Source organism: Ahaetulla prasina, chromosome 3, assembly GCF_028640845.1.
Source record: "Ahaetulla prasina isolate Xishuangbanna chromosome 3, ASM2864084v1, whole genome shotgun sequence".
Taxonomy (NCBI): Eukaryota; Metazoa; Chordata; class Lepidosauria; order Squamata; family Colubridae; genus Ahaetulla; species Ahaetulla prasina.
In genome coordinates this window covers 6,862,181-6,884,748 of record NC_080541.1, presented here as the reverse complement: position 1 = coordinate 6,884,748, position 22,568 = coordinate 6,862,181, and the positions used below count along the sequence as shown (strand labels likewise).

General features: G+C 46.8%; 1 protein-coding gene across 2 annotated transcripts in view; it reads right to left on the bottom strand.

Moving 5' to 3' along the window:
- SLC45A4 (solute carrier family 45 member 4) overlaps positions 1-9,227 on the bottom strand; it is a 118,677-nt gene extending 109,450 nt beyond the window's left edge. Inside the window, exon 1 of one of the 2 annotated variants that reach the window (XM_058175548.1) lies at positions 8,966-9,227. The gene's annotated coding sequence lies outside the window, so the exon portion shown is untranslated. Of the gene's footprint in view, positions 1-299; positions 633-8,965 lie in introns of those variants that run through there. The other variant, XM_058175549.1, reaches the window with a different exon arrangement.
- Positions 9,228-22,568: the final 13,341 nt, after the last annotated feature.

Here is a 22,568-nt window from a genome sequence, read left to right as displayed (position 1 = left end):
ATTTCAATCTCAGCAATTGTCATCTTTTTGGCAGCCTCCCCAGTGAAAATCACTCCGGACTCCGGAGAACGAAAACCCGGGCAAGACTCTTTCATCTTCGAGATTTCCCTTTTCAAATAAGCCCATTCTTTAATGAAAATTCGTTCTGAAGGGGCCATTACCAAAAACAAAACAAAAAATGCATTTAAATTCACTTTAAAGGCACAGCAGCCCTGTGTGTATATCCCAGCTTTTACTGGAAAGACAACTCAATTTTTTTTAAAAAACGACAAACAACCATCGCCACCTTCAAAGCTCACCTTTCTAACTGCAGCAACCAAAACCCGCCTCGCTCGGCACCGGCAGTTCGGCAACGGCAGTTAAAGAGAAGGTTCTCTCCTGAGCTTAGCAAATGCACCAAAAAACCGCTCTTTAAACCGCTGCTCGCAGAGCTAAGAGGGCAGTTTCAACCTCCCGCGTTAAGCTGGCCCCGTTTGGGAACTTCATGTTTGTTCTTCAGCCGCGAAGCCAAGCCAACAGTCCGTCCGTCCACCTGCACCAGCCCGTTTTCTAATAAACCTTAGCAGCGGTGCCTCAACCAGGCAATGGAATGCGACACATGCCACCGTCAGACGTTCCGGCAAGCCATTTTAAGCAGCGGGTTGCTTGCATAAGGTCTGGGTTGTTTACCATTCTCAGTTGCAGACGGTGCCTAGACGGGCATCCTCACTTTGCGTGGAATCTAAACACCCACCCACCCCCCGCCCAATTTCGGATTTGGCCACAAAGGGCAGGTGAGGAGGAGCTGAGATTTCTCTTGTGAGTTTTGCAGGGGCTTGGACTAGAACTGGGGTCCCCAACCACAAACACACACATACACACACGCCCGGCCGTGGACTGGCACTGGGCTGTGGCATGTCGCAAACCGGGCCGTGCAAAACAAGCCAAGCCGCATCTGTGGGATGCAGAGAGTCTGCGAAATGCCTGCCTGCTCCGGTCTGTGAAAAAAAACACTTTCTTCGTGGAACTGGTCCCTGGTGGCTGAAATCCTTGTCCATAGAACCTCAAAGAGAGCGAGAAACGGGGATGCGATTCTGCAAGGGACAGAATTGTAGGGGTAGGGGTGGGGTTGGGGGTTGACAAAAGCAAATTGTGTTTTTCAAAGGTTAGCTTCAAGGTCATCAAAGTCATTAGATAGGATTTGCCCCCACTCCCTAACTCTGCAAAAAGTTTGGAACCATGAAGAAGAAGAAAAAAGCCAGGTTGGTCTCGTGATTAAGGCATCAGGCTAGAAAGTGGGAAGCAGTGAGTTCTAGTCCCACCTTAGCCATAAAAGCCAGCAGCACGGTGATTTGGGGCCAATCAGCAGGAGACGGTGAGTTCTGGTCCTGCCTTAGTCATGAAAGCCACCTGGATGACTTCGGAGGTATCACCAGGAGGCTGTGAGTTCTAGTTTCCGCCTTAGGCATGAAAACTAGCTAGGCGACTGGAGTCCAATCTGCCAGAAGGCTGAGAGTTCTAGTCCTGCCTTAGTCATAAAAGCCAGCTGGATGACTTCGGATGTATCACCAGGAGGCTGTGAGTTCTAGTTTCCGTTTTAGGCAGCTAGGTGACCTGGGTCCAATCACCAGGAAATAGCAAATTCTAGCCCAGCCTTTGGCATGGAAGCTATCAGGGTGACTTCGGGCCAATCACCAGGAGATGGTGAGTTCTAGTCCTGCCTTAAGCATGAAACCTGCCTAGATGATTTTGAGCCAATGACGAGGAGATCATGGCTTCTAATCCCATTTTAGGCATGAAAACCATCTGGGTGACTTTGTGCCGATCCCCCACCCTCTCTCTTTCAGCCCAGCCCACCTCAAAAGGTTGTTGTTGTGGGAAAAACCGAAGGAGGATGGCGTGTTGGACATATTCAGTGCCTTGACTTATTTGTAAAAACAATAAAGGAGGGATTATAAACAAATGCAATTTAAAAATATGCCCTCTGGCTTTATCGTAAGAACCAAATGACGAATATCCACGGTAAATAAAACAAAAGACACATTTCAAAAACTCCGGTTCTTTTTAATACAGGCCGCGCCCCTGTCAGCGAGCAGCTGGTTTTTTTGAAAGTCTCAAAAACAGATTTTTCGACCTAAAAACCACCCGAATGTCACACGGTTACGCTCTTCAGACTTGCAGGACAGCAGTTCGCCCTGCCTGCAGCTCGAAGGCGAGAACGCACTGACTTCCTACTCCGAGACCGAGACGAGAGGACAGAAGATTTCACCCTGCTCGGGAGGCCGACCACAAATATGCAAACCGAAGCGTTTTTTTCCTTAATCGCCGGCAAGTGACTGTTTACATTACGGTCAGCATAACTTGAAGTGGATTGATTGCCAGGGGTTTATCCCTGATATGTAATTATTCCTGAGCCATAAAGGAATTCCACCCTGGCTTCTTCCGAACCAACTTGGTGGGGAGCCACAGCCCATCAAGGGACCTGCGACCTCAAATGATACTCCACATAAAACTTTTAATAGTATAAGTATTTTTTTTATTTATTTTTTAGTGGAGTGCTTCGGTTGGAAAGATGAAGAATTGGCCCGACTACACAGCCCTGTAAAACTCAGAAATCCAATGTGATCCAGAACAGGGGTCTCCAATCTTGGCAGCTTTATGACTTGTGGACTTCAACTCCCAGAGTTCCTCAGCCAGCTTTGCCTGGGAGTTGAAGTCCACAAGTCATAAAGCTGCCAAGGTTGGAGACCCCTGTTCTGGACCACGATGGATTTCTGAGTTTTACAGGGCTGTGTAGTCGGGCCAATTCTTCTTCTTTCCAACCGAAGTTGCCAAGGTTGGAGACCCCTGGTCCAGAAGCATTGGAGTTCCCACCACCCCCCGGCCAAAATCGCCTGTCTCCCGCACAAGCCTGTTTTGAGAAAGACCCCCTTCTGACCTTCACTGCAGCGACACCCCATGGCATGCTGTTCGGCTGCCTGAAATTTGGCAGTTTGAATCTCACCAGGCTCAAGACTGACTCAGCCTTCCATCCTCCCGAGGTGGGTAAAATGAGGAGCCAGATTGTTGGGGGCAAGAGGCTGACTCTGTAAACCGCTTAGAGAGGGCTGCAAAGCACTGTAAAGCGGTATATAAGTCTAAGTGTTATTGCTCTTCCTTCCTTCCTTCCTTCCTTCCTTCCTTCCTTCCTTCCTTCCTTCCTTCCTTCCTTCCTTCCTTCCTTCCTCCCTCCCTCCCTCCCTCCCTCCCTCCCTCCCTCCCATGGTGTGAATGGTTAGAAAGAAGTATTACAGGCTAACTCTGCCAAGTTCCAATAGTTCGAACTCACCAGGCTCAAGGTTGACTCAGCCTTCCATCCTCCTGAGGTGGGTAAAATGAGGACCCAGCTTGTTGGGGGCAAAAGGCTGACTCTGTAAACTGCTTAGAGAGGGCTTTAAAAACACTGTGAAGTGGTACATAAGTAAGTGCTACTGCTCTTTCCTTCCTACCTACTTACCTACCTACGGAGTATTGCAGGCTGACTCTGCCCACAGTCAGGAGTTCGATGCTGATTAGCCGAAGACTGACTCAGCCTTCCATCCTTCTGCGGTCAGTAAAATGAGGACCCAGATTGTTGGGGGCCGCTTAGAGAAGCCTAAAAGTACTAGGAAGGGGTAATGAAGTCAAAGTGCTATTGCTATTTGCAGGAGCTTACTAATTATGACAACTGCATTACAGGCAATCCTTGACTTACAATGGTTCATTTAGTGACCCCTCGAAGCTACAACAGCGCTGAAAAAATAGCGACCTTATGACCGTTTTTCACCCTTATGACCGTTGCAACATTCCCCCCCCCCCCAGGTCACGTAATTTGTATTCGGATGCTTGGCCACTGGTTCACCTTTATGACGGCTGCAGTGTCACCTGTTCCTCTTTTGCGACCACCTGATCAGCGGAGTCAAGGGGGGAAGCCAGATTCATTGAACTGCGTGATTCATTTAACAACTAGCCAGCATTCACTTAACATGGCCGGAAAAGTCGTGAGATGGGGCAAACAAAAAGCTCACTTAACAACCTAAATGCTGGGTTCAATTGTGGTCGAAAGTCAAGGACATTTTCTGCATTTGCTGGCATTTATTACGAAAGGCAAAAAAAAACCACCCCAAAAGTTTAAGGGAGAGTCCAATAAAGATTTTTATGCAGATAAAACTCAAAACTTGACAATGAAAATAAGAGAGCCAATTGGTCTACTGGTTTAAGGTGCTAGGATAGAAAGTGGGAGACTGTGAGTTCGAGTCCCGCATTACCCCTGAAAATCAGCTGGGTGACTTTGGGCCAGTCACTCTCTCTCGGCCCAACCTACCTCACAGGGTTGTTGTTGTGGGGAAAATAAGAGAGGGAAGGTATGGTCGGTATGTCTGCCACCTTGAGTTATTGGCAAGAATAATCTGAAAAAAACCCGACTGTTTTTTCACACGTAATACCCAGGGTCACATGATCAAAATTCAGACGCTTGGCAACTGGCTCACACTTATGACGGTTGCAGTGCCCCGGGGTCACGCGATCCCCTTTTGCGACCGTCTGATGAACAAAGCCAATGGGGGAGCCCGATTCACTTAACAGCCGTGTTACTAACTTAACCACTGCCAGGGATTCACTTAACAACCGTGGCAAGAACGATCGTAAAACGGGGCAAAACTCACTTACCAAATTGTCTCAACTGTGGTCGTAGGTTGAGGACTGCCCGTCTCTGACGTTAAACTCTTTGTCTCCTTCCGAATTTTGGTCTTTTTTCTCCCTAAATTCATTCCATCCCGACAACTCCCACTCCTAGTAAGTGTCTCGGCCCTCTTTTCCTTGCTCAGTCAATGTGGGGTTAAAGTGGGAAGGGGCTTCAGAGGGGAAGGCTAAGCCTCCTGACTGGCTATATAGCAGGGGTCTCCAACCTTGGCAACTTTAAGACTTGTGGACTTCAACTCCCAGAATTCCTCAGCCAGCAAAGCTGGCTACCTGTGGCCTTCCGGGTGCGCTTCAAGGTGTTGGTGAACGTCTTCAAAGCGCTCCATGGCATAGGGCCGGGCTATTTACGGGACCGCCTGCTGTTACCGAATACCTCTCACCGACCCGTGCGCTCTCACAGAGAGGGACTCCTCAGGGTGCCGTCGGCGCGACAGTGTCGTCTGGCGGCGCCCAGGGGAAGGGCCTTCTCTGTGGGGGCTCCCGCCCTCTGGAACGAACTCCCCCCAGGACTCCGTCAACTTCCGGACCTCCGAACCTTTCGTCGCGAGCTTAAAACTCACTTGTTCATCTGCGCTGGACTGGGTTAGTTTTAAATTTATGGGTTTTTAATGGGTTTTTATCCTAAATTTTTTAATCTTGGCCAATTTAATAAGCTTTTTAATTGTATTTTAATTGTATTTATACTGTATCATTGTGTATTTTTACCTGGCTGTGAACCGCCCTGAGTCCTTCGGGAGAAGGGCGGTATAAAAATTTAAATAATAAATAAATAAATAAATAAATAAATAAATAAATAAATAAATAAAAGTCCACAAGTCTTAAAGTTGCTAAGATTGGAGACCCCCGCTATATAGGATCATCCATTTGGCAGCCTTATTTCAGATTAAAACAAGAGCGACTTGACCCACACAAGCTAGAAAGAAAGGTACGATTTCTCTGTTAGAACTAATAAAGGCCCGTCTGAGCTCCGAAATTTCTTTTCCTACGACAGTCTGTTCAGGTTTATACGCACAGCCCAGATTTTGTTTTTTGGCTGCTGGGCTGGGTGGAAAAAAAACACAGTATTTTCTTGCTAAACTGCCATGTCATCCAGAGTTCCTGATTTACCTCCGAGACTTTGTTCAGCTTTTAGTTTCGGTACTTTCCTTCTCTCTGTTCTTCCTAAGCCCCAATACTTCCGTTTGGCAAAGATTTTCTGCTCTCTGCACATTAGATATTTTTCATTTTCTCTTCCTCTCCAACCCCAAAACCACGTTCTGAACAGTTACCTACACAAGCATGCAAAGGAGCAAAAAAACAACAAAAAACAACACCACCACAAACAAACTGATTTCGATTTCTGTTTCTAGGATTGCTTGTTTCTCACTCTTTCTACCTTCGTGTCATAAAGACCGGCTTAAAGTGGCATTTGCTTTCCATCAGTACAGCTGCCTCTTCCTTCATCTTGCCTGGATGGGCTCCCTCCCTCTTTGGAGTCTTAGGGGCCTCTGTGGCTCAGACTGCTAAGACAGTCTGTTATTAACAGCAGCTGCCTGCAATTACTGCAGGTTCAAGCCCCACCAGGCCCAAGGTTGACTCAGCCTTCCATCCTTTATAAGGTAGGTAAAATGAGGACTCAGATTGTTGGGGGGCAATAAGTTGACTTTGTATATAATATACAAATGGATGAAGACTATTGCTTAACACATTGTAAGCCGCCCTGAGTCTTCGGAGAAGGGCGGGATATAAATGCAAATAAAAAAAATATATATCTTTATACTCTCTGGAAACCAGTTAGACCATCAGTGTAAAATCCCCACGCAGATATCCTGAGGTTCATTTCTCCCCTAGCAGGAACCCTTCCCCAACTAATTCAAAGTACCACCAGCGTGAAATCTCTTCCAACTACCATCCAAGGACCCTCCCTCCTCCTCCCTCCTCCTCTCTTTTACCTGCCGTCTGCAAAAGCATTCGGGCAAATCTTCTGCTTCTCTTGGTTTTGTTGCATAACCCCCAAAATCTCTTCCTCCTGCACCCTTCGCCTCACCTGCCCTGTTCATCCACCACCTCCGGGTGCCATTAAACCAGCTTCTGGTCATCATTTTGCAACCAGCAGTTTCTCTTCTCCGAGACTGGTTTTTCTTTTTCTTCTCTCTAACCAAGCAGGGATAAAACCCTCCCCACGCTTCCATCCTCTCTTCTGGGTCTTCTCCAAATCCCACCCCATTTCTTCCGCTCAGCGACCGACCTTCCTCAACGTCCCGAGTTCCCCTTCTTTGCCAGAAAAGTCTCATTAAACATTCCCATTTGCAAAGGAGTTTCTCACATCCAAGACCTGGTCTGTGTCCCACGAAGGCATCATTTCACACAAGGGGGTCTCTGTCCGAAAGCCCACTTCTCCCCCTTCCCCACAACCTCTGCGTGTCTCCCTAGAGGCCCACTGTTTGACCTCGCAACTTCTCTCCCCAATCACAAACGTTCTCTTTTGAACAGGAATCCTTTCATCCATTCTGCCTCTCTCCGACAAAACCCCACACTTCCCCCTTGCAAAATTTTCTAATCCTTAAGTTGCATAATAAAGCTCATCAGTCCATATCAGATCTCCCTTTTGCGCCACGGCACCTTCTCCAAAGTGATTCCTCAACACACACACACATACACATGCCTCTTCTCCATCTCCTTCCCTGTAAACCCAGCCTTTCTCTTCTTGGCAATCCTCTTTTTTTTTTAACCTGTTAGGACCGTTTTGGTCCAGGGAAGAATGAGATCACAAGCATCCTACTCTTGCAAAAAAAGAGGACGGGCAAGATCTACCCAGAGGGTATCATGCAGAGAAAAGGCTGATAACACGCACACACAGAGAGCAAACTGACCCCAATGTAGGTCATAAGGACAAACTCATGCAGGTCCTAAGATGAGCATCTCAAGGGCTTGTGGAAACCCTGCAAAAGGAGGGTGGTGGGTGGTGGTGGAGAGATTTTGCAGCCAGGGAGGCGCACCTCGGAGAAAAGGAGTTCGGGGATCCAGCAAAGGATGTGCTTCTCCCAATTCGGGGATTATGTAACAGTTGCATCGCGGGGGCTCGGAGTGACAGGATGGAGAGCCAGCCTCAAGCAGGGGAGGAGAGGCTAGCTTGCTGCATCCTTACACCCACTGTGCAAAAGGAGGGTTTTTTTCCAAGGGTCATCTATCTGCTCCAACCCAGCCAGGGGCAGAAGGAGGGCAGCAGAGGCATTTGATGGAAAGGAGACCTGGCAAATCCAGAAGGATCAAGCAAGCCTCCAGCATCATCCCCCCCACCCCTACTATTGCTGCCTCGGCTCCAGCAGCCACATTCCTCCCCAACCTGGTGCCCCTCAGGTGTGTCAAGGGATCCCCCCCACCATCCCCATCCCACCCATCTGGAAGGAGGGTGGCAGAGGCATTTGATGGAAGGAGGAGGAGGAGACCTGGCAAATCCAGAGCAAGAAAGGATCAAGAAAGCCCCCCTACTCCCACCCAACCACCACTATCAAAGCCACTTTCCTCCCCCAACCTGGTGCCCTCCAGTTGAGCCAAGGGGACCCCAACCCCCATCCAGCCCGTCTGGAAGGAGGCGACGGAGGCATTCGATGGAGACCTGGCAAATCCAGAGCAAGGATCACTCAAGCTCCCCCCCCTCCCCATCGCAGCCACTTTCCTCCCCCAACCTGGTACCCTCCAGTTGCACCAAGGGGACCCTAACCCCCATCATCCCCATCTGGAAGAGGCGACGGAGGCATTCGATGGAGACCTGGCAAATCCAGAGCAAGGATCACTCAAGCTCCCCCATCACCCCCACACCCTCCCCATCGCAGCCACATTCCTCCCCAATCTGGTGCCCTCCAGTTGCGCCAAGGGGACCACCCCACCCCATCCCAACCCCCAGCCTCTCCATCCCGCCCCGCCCCTCTTTTTTTGGGGGGGGGACGACGACACACGGGGGTCTTTTGGCCCATCGGGAGGGCAGCCCACCCGGGAAAGCTGCCTCAACCTCATCCCGGGGGGGGGGTGAGAGGGATGGTGGTGATGGGGTGGAAATCTTGACGGCGGCAAAAGCAGGAGAGCGGTGGGGGGGGGGGAAAGAGAGCGCGCGCGTTCCGACGTGCGGATGCGTGTCGCGGGCAAAGGGAGGTCGTGAGAACGCGCCCCCACCCCACACCACCCTACCCGATCCCGCGTGTCCAACGGCGGCCGCGCGTGGGAAGAACGGAGAGGGGATGGAGGGAGGGAGGGAGGAGGAGGAAGGGAACCCGAGCTCGGCCGGTACCTGCTCCTCGCGGACCGCGCTGCTCCGCCGGGGCCCGGCTGCTCCCCCCGCTGGGCAGGGGCCGGCTGCGTGGAGGGCGCTGGGGCTGCTCCGGGGGCGCTGGCGGGTCGGTCCGGCGCGGCCACGACTGGTGAGGGGGGCGGCAGGAGAGGAGGAGGAGGAGGAGGAGGCGACGGGCCAGCGGCGGCAGCGGCAGCGGCGGCGGGCGCTTTATACCCTCGACTCCTCGGAAACCGTCTCCGCGCAACGCTTCCGCTTCCGCCCCGCCCCTCGCGCCCGCCCCCCTCATGAATATGCAGAGGAGGGGCGGGGCGGACGCGCGGCCAATGAGGGGGGCGCGGGGGTGGGGCGGACCCCCAGAAAACCTGCTCTTCTCCCCCACCCCCCACCCCCCACTCCTCCTCCTTCTCCGGCGCGCCCTGATTGGCCGCCCTCGGGCGCGCGAAGGTGGGCGAACCTGCCGAGACGGTGATGACGTCGCCCGCGCGGGAAGGTGGATGAGGTGCGCATGCGCGCGCGGCGGGAGGGGGGTGTTAATTGTGGGAAGAGCAGAGCGTCCGGCACGTCCCTCCAGCCGGCCTACCTCGCGGGGTCGTTGTGAGGAAGGAAAGAGCACTGGGTTTTTTGGGGGGCGGGGGGATCCTGGCGAGACAATTGGGAGATCAGGGCAGTGGAGGAGGGACCTGAGTGTCTCCCCATCCAAGGGTGGGGTGGGGGGGGTGTTTAAATCCAGGGTGACCTTATTCAGTTAGTCCTTGACCTACGGCCGTCATTGAGCCCAGAACTTATGTCACTAAACGAGACAGTCATTCACTGAGGTTTGAGCCCCATTTTACGACCTTTCTCGCCCCGGTTGTTAAGCAGATCGCTGCCGCTCTTAAATGACAGCCAGTCCTCGACTTACGACGACAACGGAGCCCAACGTTTCTGTTAAGTGCGACATAATTTCTGCTAAGTGAGGCGTTTGTTCAGGGGGTTTCGCCCCGTTTGGATGATCCTTTCTTGCCACTTGTCATTAAGCCAACCACTGCAGGTGATCAGTTAGTAAGATGGTCGTTAAGTGAATCTGGTTCTCCCCCCCAGGGACTTTGCTTGTCGAAAGGTCGCCAGAGGGGAACATCACGTGAATCCGGGACACTGCGACCGTCATAAATACGAGTTCAGGGGCCGAGGACTTGAATTTTGATCGCATGGCCGCAGGGTTGCTGCAATGGTCATAAATCTGAAAAACAGCCCCAGGTCACTTTTTTTCTGTGCAGTTGTAACTTTGAACAGTCACTAAAGGAAAACTGTTGTAAGTCGAGGACTACCTGAAGACTCCTCCCGTCTCCCTTCCTGGGCAGATGGCTTCTCCCACTGCCAGGTGTGACCCCACCTTTGGGTCAGCTGCAGGACAGACCTTCGTGTGGACCTTTTGCACAGTCTATATACGCAGGTAATCCTCGACATACGACCGCCATTGAGCCCAACGCTTCTGATGCTAAGCCAGGCGTATCTCAAGTGAGTTTTGCTGCATTTTATGCCCTTTTTTTTGCCACAGTTGTTAAGCGAATCACCGCAGAATCGTGCTGTCATTAAGTGAATCTGGCTCCACCCCCACCCCCATTAACCTTGCTTGTTGGAAGCCGGTGGGAAGGTAACAAATGCGGATCACGTGACCCCAGGACAGTGCAACTGCCATGATATATGCCAGTTGCCCATCTATTTTGATCACGTGACCATGGTTGTCAGTGTGAAAAGCAGTCATAAGTCTAAACAAATGGTTGTAAGTCGAGGACTGCCTCTACTTATCCCCCTGCCTTGGGGGCTGCTGACCTCCAGGCAATTCCACTTAAAACTGCCCACTTAAAATACTCCCTTCCATTAAGTCTTTTCATCGGCTGTGTATTATTTTTAGAATGATATCCTGCCTTTATAGAATAGAATAGAATAGAATATAGAATTTTATTGGCCAAGTGTGATTGGACACACAAGGAATTTGTCTTGGTGCATATGCTCTCAGTGTACATAAAAGAAAAGATACGTTCATCAAGGTACAACATTTACAACACAATTGATGATCAATATATCAATATAAATCATAAGGATTGCCAGCAATTTATTTGACTCAAGGCAGTGCACATAATGTTCCTGCTTCCTATTCTTCCCGCCACAACGACCCTGTGAGGTAGGCTAGGCTGACAGGCCCAAAATAATTTTGCAACTCTTCCTTCCTAAATTTTTAATCCAACATCTTAACCTCTGCACCAAACTGACTTTCTTTTTAAACACCTCCATAATGTTACTTGTTGCTATATTTGACACATGGGAACAAAACATGTTACCACTTGCCTGTTTTTGTATTTATGTGGCTGAGGTACTTCCTTTTTCCTGGTCCAATATGTAGATTTATCTTCTGTTTTCTATTGTTCCTCCAGATAGATTTAAAGTGGCATGCAGAGGATCCATTTTATTCTCATTAAAAATCCTGCCTTGCGTTAATAAAACACCAGAATTTGGTCCGAGGAACACTGATTATTACAATATAACGAACTGGGATGTATTTGTGCGTTTCTCTTATTTTAATTTGTATAAAATTAAAAGATTCTGAATAGTAAGAATAATTTATGGTGGAACCAATGACCCAAAAATGGTGCACCTTTTTCAATTGAGGAAATGAAATTCTAGAAGTTAGAGAAACAAACCTGAACATGTTTTCAGAATCAACAACACCAGCAGTAAAAAAAAACATTGCCTATCATAAAAAGAAAGGCTGTAACCTTAACTTTGTCTCACAACTGCCTATGTACACGATGTGTTATTTCACAACTATTGCCTGCAGGTTATGATATGAAATCCAGTGGAGCAAGCTAAATTTCATTAAAAGACAAAAAGCAAAGGATATAGCCTACAAACAGCCCCAGTGACAGGATTTCTGGTGAAAAGGCTAGAAAAATAATACATTTCCAGATGGAATTGTGATGTGGTATTTTTCAAACTTGACAACTTTAAGACGCTGGCTGGAGAATTCTGGGAATTGAAGTTCACCCATTTTAAAATTACAAAATTTGAAAAACATTGAAGGGAAGAGGAGAGAAATTGTTTTTTTGGGTTTTTTTTTTTTAAAAATAATATTTTATTTTGACACAATATGACAAACACATAACTTACAACATATAAATATATCCTCTTTTTAACCAATGTTTGTTAGTGGTCTTCTTTCCGTTTTCTACCTTTCCCCCCATCTCTCTCTTACTGTTTTATTTTCTTCATTGCCCTTTTATAGAATAGAATAGAATAGAATAGAATAGAATAGAATAGAATTTTATTGGCCAAGTGTGATTGGACACACAAGGAATTTGTCTTGGTGCAGATGCTCTCAGTGTACATAAAAGAAAAGATACGTTCATCAAGGTACAACATTTACAACACAATTGATGATCAATATCTTTGGTTACATTGTAGTTTCTAACACTAGTAGCCTTACTTTTATACATTTCTATATATTTGTTATATATATTTTACATTTTTAGATTCTCCCCTATATACATTGTTCCTTTTTTCTACTCTCAAGCCATTCATACCATTTGTTCCAAATTATGTAATAATCTGTCTCTTCTTTTTCTTTAATTTCTTTCGTTAATTTGTCCATCTCGGCACATTCTAAAACTTTTCCTATCACTTCTTCATCTGTTGGTGTCTTTTCCTGTTTCCAATTTTGTGCGTATGTTATTTGTGCAGCTGTTGTGATGTGTAAAATCAAATATTTTATTTCTTTAGCATATGTTCTCATGAATATTCCTAATAAAAATGTTTCCGGCTTTCTTTCAATTGGTTGGTCTATTATTTTATAAAAGAAATGGCTAGAAAAAATAATAGAGAAAATGTTTTAATTGCCAGAAAAAGGGATAATGGATCTGATTATTTTTCCTAAAATCACCGAATACAATTTGTCTCGTTCAGCCATCATTTGTGATATTGCATTAATTATATGTGGAGTTGAGTCATTCTAGGTGTAGACAAGGCAGGGTTTTTCCATCTTGGCAGTTTTATAACATAACATAACATAATATCAGAGTTGGAAAGGACCTTGGAGGTCTTCTATCTATTAATATCTTTAATATTAAAGATAATATTAAATTTAAAGGACTTTAATATGTCCTTTAATAATACGTCACCACGATGTAAAAAAGATGTTGAGACTCTAGAAAGAGTGCAGAGAAGAGCAACAAAGATGATTAGGGGACTGGAGGCTAAAACATATGAAAAACGGTTGCAAGAACTGGGTATGTCTAGTTTAAGGAAAAGAAGGACTAGGGGAGACATGATAGCAGTGTTCCAATATCTCAGGGGCTGCCCCGAAGAAGAGGGAGTCAAGCTATTCTCCAAAGCACCTGAGGATAGAACAAGAAGCAATGGGTGGAAACTACTCAAGGAGAGAAGCAACTTAGAACTAAGGAGAAATTCCCTGACAGTTAGAACAATTAATCAGTGGAACAACTTGCCTGCAGAAGTTGTGAATGCTCCAACACTGGAAGTTTTTAAGAAAATGTTGGATAGCCATTTGTCTGAAATGGTGCAGGGTTTCCTGCCTGGGCAGGGGGTTGGACTAGAAGACCTCCAAGGTCCCTTCCAACTCTGATATTATTATTATTATTATTATTATTGTTGTTGTTGTTGTTGTTGTTATTATCTTTAATTGATTCCAATTAAATCGTAGGTCAAGGATGTCAAACTCAAGGCCTGGGGGCCAGATCCAGCCCGTAGGGTGCTCGGGATCTGGCCTGCGGGGGCCCCCCCCCTGGAAATAGCAAAGGCCTGTCCGGCAATGTCTCTGCCAACAAAAAAGTTGGGTTGCAGGAGGCCGTCACAGCCAAAAGTGGAGCTCGGGAGCCTGTTTTCAATGGCAGAGTAGTTGAGCCACCACAGGCGCCCCGACATGAGTGACGTTGAGCTGGCCACACCCACTCAGGCCATGTCGACCTCAGCCCCCCAAGGTCAAACAACAACTCTGATGTGTCCCTCAATGAAATCAAATGTTCTGTCCCCCTTCGCCTCCATCCGAGCGATGGCTTAATTAGCCGGCACTATCAGCTCTGGCAGCAAAATAGCGAGCACCTGCCAAGTGACTCTGTTATCTCCCTTGACGCCGATGAGTCACCCAGGAACAAACTTCAGCTCTTAGTTAATCAGTTGATTTGCCTGCTACGAAGAGGCACAGCAGCTCTTGCTGCCTTTATATCCTGTGGGGTGTGGCTCCATGACTCAGCACTTCCTAGGCCTGCCCTACCCCTGCTTCTGTTGTTCCCGCCTCTCCTGCCTACGAAACCTAGGGTCCAGCCAGGCCTGATTGCCATCAGCTGGGTCTGGAGGCATGGCCTGGTGGGGGGAAAGAGTCAGGGGACCTCATTATCTCTTCCACTTGGCTTGCCTGTGGCTCCTGGAGCTGAGCCAGGGAAGCCGGTGCTCCCGAGGTAAGTCCTGACGGCCCTTCCCCCTCACTTTCCAAGTCACTTTCTGGCAGGAGGCCTGGCTCGGGGGGCGCAGACACAACATTGAGTTTGACACCCCTGATGTAGGTCACGTAGCAGTCATGGGTGGCATACTCTACTGGCATGAGGGGAAATGCAAATCCTAGGTGTTTTGTTTGTCTGAGCTAATCTTTTTTTTTAAAGTTTTTATTTTTTTTAAAACAAGAAAAGAAAAGCTCATCAAACAATTACAATGTGCTGAAGGGGTGCTTACATATTTTCTCGTGCAATTTCAAAATAGACATCTCTTACATACATACATACATATATCTTATATTGTCTTTTCGAATATATCTTTCCTTCTAGCCAGTGATAAAATAAATCCCATATTTTATAATATTGCTTATCTTGTTCTCTAATTTCAAATGTCTATGTACTCATCTCTGCACATTCCATCATATTCCTAATTATTTCGTCTTGCAAAGGTAACTTCTCATTTTCCCAATTTTTAGCAAACACAATCCTGGCTGCTGTAATAATATTCACAATCGGATATTTTACATCTCTTGTCCAAGCTAATCCTGTCAGCTTTGGTTCTTGCCTAGCCTGTTGCTTATTTGGAATTTCTGGTTGCTCTTTGCTCTTTGCCTCTGTGGCTCAGACTGGTAAGACAGTCTGTTATTAACAGCAGCTGCTTGCAATTACTGCAGGTTCAAGCCCCACCAGGCCCAAGGTTGACTCAGCCTTCCATCCTTTATAAGGTAGGTAAAATGAGGACCCAGATTGTTGGGGGCAATAAAAGTTGACTTTGTATATAATATACAAATGGATGAGACTATTGCTTGACACAGTGTAAGCAGCCCTGAGTCTTCGGAGAAGGGCGGGATATAAATGCAAATTAAAAAAAAAAGAATAGATTGGCCTAGTCTTTCAGAATGGATACAAAAACCGCCATTCCTAAAGACGAGCCTCTTCCCCACTTCTCCTTCAGGGGAAATATTCTATTCTGACTCTTTTTAATATTAATATGGCTGAGGAACTCTGGGAGTTGAAATCCACAAATCATAAAGCTGCCAAGGTTGGAGACCCCTTGTTGTGTCTGCGCCCCCCCCCCCGAGCCGGGTCCCCTGCCAGAAAGTGACTTGGAAAGTGAGGGGGAAGGGCCATCAGGACCTACCTCGGGAGCACTGGCTTCCCTGGCTCAGCTCCAGGAGCCACAGGCAAGCCAAGTGGAAGAGATAATGAGGCCTCCGTCCCCTGACTCTTTCCCCCCCCAGGCCACGCCTCCAGACCCAGCTGATGGCAATGAGGCCTGGCTGGACCCTAGGTTTCATAGGCAGGAGAGGCGGGAACAACAGAAGCAGGAGTGGGGCAGGCCTAGGAAGTACTGAGTCATGGAGCCACACCCCACAGGATATAAAAGCAGCAAGGGCTGCTATACCACTTTGTGGCAAGCAAATCAACTGCTTAGAGGGAGAATTAGAGCTGAAGTCCTGTTTGTTCCTGGTTTCCTGGCTGACTCATCGGCATCAAGAGAGATAACAGAGACACTTGTCATACGCTTGCTAGTTTGCTGCCAGAACTGATAGTTGCCGGCTAATTAAGTCATCGCTCATGTCTCCCGGACTGCGGAGGGGGACAGAACACCCCTGTTCTGGACCATGTTGGATTTCTGAAAACGTTTTATGACCAACGCCCCCATTTATGATCTATACCAGGGGCCTCCAACCTTGGCAACTTTAAGACTTGTGGACTTCAACTCCCAGAATTCCTCAGCCCAGCTTTGCTGGCTGAGGAGTTCTGGGAGCTGAAGTCCACAAGTCTTAAATTTGCTAAGGTTGGAGACCCCTGATCTATAAAATGTTTTTCAGTCATTAGATTACCATTACCATTGCCATATGTCCTGTGACTGATGTTTCACCCTCCCTTACAGAGATATTGCTTTAAAAGGTGTGTGTGTGTTTGCGTGTGTGTTTGTGTGTGTGTGTGAGAGAGAGAGAGAGAGAGAAATAAAAAGAAAACAGTTACTTTTGTAGGCAATCTCGCCTGCTCCTGACCTTTTCTTTGTCTTTCTCCATCTCTCTCCCACATAACAGAGAGACTGGAGAGGAAGGGATTTCAAGAGAATAAGCAGGCACGCAAATAGAAAATACACTAGGCTGTTTGTGTAGCACCCTTGAAACTGCCTGTGCCTCCATATTCCTTCCGATGTGTATTTATTATTGTATCTCTGCTTACTCTCTTGGAATCTATTTTATTCAAACAATGTGTTTGTTTTTTTTCTGTTGCCCATTACATTGTGAATCAGGAGAAGATGACAAACATCCATTAAGTGGAAATGGGGAAATGGGACAAAGGTGTTCTGGAGCAACGTAGTCTCTGTTCACGTGCCATGTGAAACTGGACGAAGGGCAAGACTCCAAATCTTGAAGTGGGTGGCCAAAAACTGAGATGCTGCTTGGTTGTGTCAGTCTGGGTCATACCAACTGTAATGTATCTTTAAAAGTTTTGGCGGGAAAAAAGCACGTTGCTGATTGGTTGAAGCCACCGGCAAAACTGTATATAAGGAGAGGTTTTCCTGGGCACTGGTTGCTGGGTTCACCATATAGTAAAGAGCTGTTGTCACTATCCTGGTCTCCTGCCTCGTTATTGCCCGAATCTAACACTGGCAACGAAGGTGGGATCTCGAGGCTAAGAGCGCCAGGAAAAGAGCTGAACTCACCAGGAAGACGCGAACCCAGCAAAACAAGGGTGGAAAGCAGCGATGTCCGGCTACACACCGCCAGCGCCATTCGACCCAGCTAAGGAAAAATGGGGGTCATACATGGCTCGCTTCGAGTGTTTCCTCGAGGCGAACGAACTTCAAGGAGTTTCAGACAACAGGAAACGAGCCTATTTCCTGAGCCACTGCGGTCCAGAAGTTTTCGACACCGCAGAATCCCTGGCTGAGCCAACGCCGGTACAGTCGGTACCGTGGCAAACTCTGCAGACTTTACTAAAAGCCCATTTTGCACCAATGCCATCCAAGTATGTGCAACGGTTCGAATTCAGGAGCGAGACAGCAAGAAGGCGAGTCCATCAGCGCATACATGGCCGCCCTGAGGAAAGCCTCAAAACATTGCGAGTACCGAGACTTGACGAGGCATTGCTGGAGCAACTCATCCGCGGGGTCAGGGACATCCGTTTGCGGAGGCGGCTGCTGTCTAAAAGCAACCTAACGCTGGCAAACGCCTTGGACGAAGCCAGGGCTCACGAGATGTCTACCCAAGCGGCGGAAACCCTACAAAAGCAGGTCGCACCAACGGCTGGTGCGAAATCAACCCCGGTCCACAATGAAGAGGTCCAGGCCGAATCGGACGGTGAGGAGGAGGAAGGAGTCTTCCACACCGGGAGGCCGGAGAAAGACGACCGGGGCGACTGCGCGAGTTGTGGAGGGCAACACCAACGACAACAATGCAGATTTAAAGATGCAACTTGTCGGCGATGCGAAAGGAAGGGGCACCTAGCACAGGTCTGTCGAGCTCCCCAACCTTCCCGCCAAAAATTTTAAAGATACATTACACCAACTAACCCGAAACTTTTAGGAGGGGATAAGGTGAGTGGGAAAGGGGGCTGCTCCCTCGGTTACAACTCTGAGACATTCTCAGTCATCCAGGTCAAGGGTCTCCAACCTTGGCAATTTTAAGACTAGTGGACTTCAACTCCCAGAGTTCCTCAGCCAGCTTTGAAGTCCACTAGTCTTAAAGTTGCAAGGTTGGAGACCCCTGATCCAGGTCATGATTGTCCCAAAGGTGCTTTTTCCAACAAGGCAACTGGACTTTTTAAGTAATATTTTTCCTTTGAAAATGTTTTGCTTCTCATCCGAAAAGATTAGAACTGAAGAAGGAGGACCAATCCCATATCTCATCCTTTCTCATCTTCTCATCTTTCCTACTATCTTCTCCTATTGGTATCTTATGATTTATCACATGTTTGTATCTTATGATTAATGATTGTAACTAGGATTTGTGTTTATGAACTATCTCTATGTTGTTTGATTGAGAGCTTGTGCACTTGGCCAATAAAAAATTCCCTTCCCTTCCCTTCCCTTCCAATCCAATACATTCCATTCCATTCCGTATTTTCTCTTCTCTTCTCTTCTCTTCTCTTCTCTTCTCTTCTCTTCTCTTCTCTTCTCTTCTCTTCTCTTCTCCCCTCCCCTTCCCTTCCATGCCATTCCATTCTGCCTTCCCTTCCCTTCCCTTCCCTTCCCTTCTATCCTATCCTATCCTATCCTATCCTATCCTATCCTATCCTATCCTATCTTATCCTATCCTATTCTATTCTAAACATTTTTAAAGAAAAACAAGAAGAAGAAGAAAATCCAGTTGGTTTTTTGGAAAAAGCACCTGTAGAACAGGGGAAAAATGGTTTTTATTCTTATAAACTACCAATAATCCCTGGTTGATTTGGCAGATTATCCAGGTGATTATGAAATAAATGACATTTGTTTCTTTTGCTGCACCCTACCAAAGCCATCAGGGTTCCCGGAGCCCAAAAAAACCACGTCAAGAAGGCAAGAACATTCTCAACCAGAGTTAAATACCTAACAGAAAACCTGCACATATATTTTTTTAAAAGTTATTTTGAGCTGCCTTTTTGGAGCACCGGCATTAATAAGTCATCAATTAAAAGAGCCAGGGTTTCAGTCCTTTGATGGTTAGTGGGGCTAAACCAGAGACCAAGGTGCCCTTTTGAAAAGCAAGATGGAAAAATGTGAAGTCAATATTTCTGGCAAGACTGACCATGTGCTTCTGAATTAGAGCCACGCTTGATAGATGAAAGGGAAACAATATTTGGGGCTTTTTAGCTTGAGGGAAAAAAAAAGAAAAGACAGCATTAGAACGAGAACATGATAGAATCATTCGTACCAAAAGATGCAAAGGAAGGTGTTTGCGTTCATCTTAAATAGGGTTGTTGTTGTGTCTCTTTAACCGGAGATTAAGGACGGCAATTCCTGGAGGGACTTGAAGCTAGGAACTGCCTTCCAGGTGATCAAATAGGACTGTCAATCTTCCTGATCCTTTTGGCTGCTGACGATCTCTAGTTATGGCTAAACAACAAGATTCTAGGCCAGGGGTCAGCAACCTTAAACACTCAAAGACCCATTTGGACCCGTTTCCCACAGAAAAGAAAACACCGGAAGCCACAAAACCTTTCCCGTGCCTGACTATTTCTTGAGTGGCCACAAAACTAGCAGATGTAGTTGAATTAAACGTTTTCTTCTGGAACTTTTCTTTTCTTGGATTTATCCACGGTTGGCCTACTGGGGGGTTGAAAAGCTCAGTAAAACACGTGCCAGCGGGTGTCGCACATTGGCGGTTGTGACGCATATTTTGAGTGACAGGGAGCCGCAGCGGAAGGGTGAAAGAGTCACAGGTTGCTGACCCCTGTTCTAGGCAATGGTGGCTGGTCTCTAAAAAAGTAGGGAGAGCCAGACGGATTGGGTGGTGTTGTGAATGGTGGCTCCAGGAAATCTTAAAGAGTTGTTGTCTAGCCCAAGGTGTCTCTGACACAACAGAGGAACTGAAGCCCAGGCATCTTAAAATGGTCGAAGGTGAGAAATAGTGGATGGAGAAATAGTGGATGGACTTCCTTCCTTCCTTCCTTCCTTCCTTCCTTCCTTCCTTCCTTCCTTCCTTCCTTCCTTCCTTCCTTCCTTCCTTCCTTCCTCCCCTCTTCCTCCCTCCCTCCTTCCCTCCCTCTTTCTTCTTCCCTCCCTCCCTCTTCCTTCCTTCCTCCCTCCCTCTCTCCCTCCTTCCCTCCCTCTCACTCCTTCCTTCTTCCCTCCCTCATACTCCTCCCTCCCTTCCTTCTTCCCTCCCTCCTTCTTCCTCTCTTTCCTTTCTTTCTTTCTTTCTTCCTTCCTCCCTCCCTCCCTCCTTTTCTTTCTTTCTTTCTTTCTTTCTTTCTTTCTTTCTTTCTTTCTTTCTTTCTTTCTTTCTTTCTATCTTTCTCCTTCCCTCCCACCATCTATCTACCTTTCTCATCTGTCTGCCTGTCTGTCTATCTCATACGGTATTTCTTTTTCTTGTTGCTCTGTCACCTTTTTTCTTTTTTTCTTTCTTTCTCATCTCTCTCTATCTTATCTTTCCTCCTTCCCTCCTTTCCTTCCTTCCTGTCATACATTTAGCTTTCTCAACTCTCTCTCTACCTTTCTCATCTCTCTCTCTCTCTTCTCTCTATCCCATCTACACCTCCATCCCTCTTTCCATCCATCATCCATCCCTCTATCACCTATACCCTTCCCTAGAATAAGACAACGTTAAACGAATGACGCATTATTGTCGAGAAAATTGTATAGATCTCTCTCGCTGGAGTCGCCGGGGTTTGAGTGCGGTTCAAGGACTCTTCGGTTAAATTGGATGCTTGGTGACAAATTCTCTGCTCTGCAATAAAAAAAAAGAAAAGAAAAAGAAAACTCACAACAATTTATAAGAGTTCGCGGGGAAAGTGTGGGAACTGTGCTGCTGGCAGCTTCTTGGCATCAGGCTGGGCAGCATTCGAGCCAAGCCACGATGCCTCTCCGTATCCTCTTGGCTGCTTAGAAAAGGCTGGGTGTAGAGAGCCTTCTTTTAGCCTGATGAATGGGACTTTCTTTTCTGGGGCTAAAGTCACTCTTTGAACGAAGCTTTGGGGGTCTTTAACTCTGTCGCATGAAACATAATTGGCTGGATCCACCAAACGTGAATGTGAAACCATCTCCTTCGGTTTTTTCCCAACCACAGCGAAACATCTATAATGAAACAACTCAGTGAAATATTTCTAATGCCTTGATAAGGCCACGCTTGGAATATTGCATCCCGTTTTGTTTGCCATGATATTTAAAAAAAAAAAAAAAAAGATGCGGAGACTCTAGAAAGAGTGCAGAGCAGAGCAACGAACATGTTTGGGGGAGTAGAGGCTAAAAAGAACGGTTGCTGGAACTGAGTATGTCTAGTTTGATGAACAGAAGATGTTGAGACTCTGGAGAATGTGCAGAGAAGAGCAACAAAGATGATTAGGGGGCCGGGGGTGCAAACCATTGCAGGATTTGGGTATCTCTAGTTTAATGAAAAGAAGGATTAGGGGTGACAGGATAGCATTCTTCTGATATCTCAGGGGCTGCCGCAGAGAAGAGGGAGTCAAGCTATTATCCAAAGCATCTGAGGGCAGGACAAGAAGCAATGGGTGGAGATTAATCAAGGAGAGAAGCAACCTAGAATTAAAAAGTTTTTAAGAAGAGATTGGATAACCATTTGTCTGAAGTGGTATAGGGTTTCCTGCCTGAGGAAAGGGTTGGACTAGAAGATCCCCAAGGTTCCTTCCAACTGTTCTGTTCTGTTCTGTTCTGTTCTGTTTTGTTCTGTTCTGCTCTGCTCTGCTCTGTTCTATTCCATTCCATTCCATTCCATTCCATTCCATTCCATTCTATTCCTTTCCATTATTTTCTCTTCTCTATTCTATTCTATTCTATTCTATTCTATTCTATTCTATTCTATTCTATTCCTTTCCATTATTTTCTATTCTATTCTATTCTATTCTGCATTCTATTCTATTCTATTCTATTCCATTCCATTCCATTCCATTCCATTCCATTCCATTCCATTCCATTCCATTCTATTCCTTTCCATTATTTTCTATTCTATTCTATTCTATTCTGCATTCTATTCTATTCTATTCTATTCTATTCTATTCTATTCTATTCTATTCTATTCTATTCTATTCTATTCTATTCTATTCTATTCTATTCTATTCCATTCCTTTCCATTATTTTCTCTTTTCTATTCTCTTCTCTTCTCACTTTAAGGCATTCAAAGAAGATGATAGTCTATTTTTCTATTCGCCATTCTCTGCCCAATCTAGGTTTTTGTTATCGCTGTACGGGTAAGTCTTGAACTATTCATTTAGTGACCGGTCGAAGTTATTCTGTTCTGTTCTGTTCCTTGAGACCAGATGATTTTCCCAGTCCCATCAACTGACCCACCAGGTTGGGGAGGCGGGAGATGTTACAGACCCCCCCCCCTCTTTTAAGAAGGTCCGCCTAGTGGGACCCAGAAGAAGGGCCTTCTCCGTGGTGGCTCCCTCCATGTGGAACATCCTCCCCTTGCTGAGATAAGATTGGCCCCTACTAT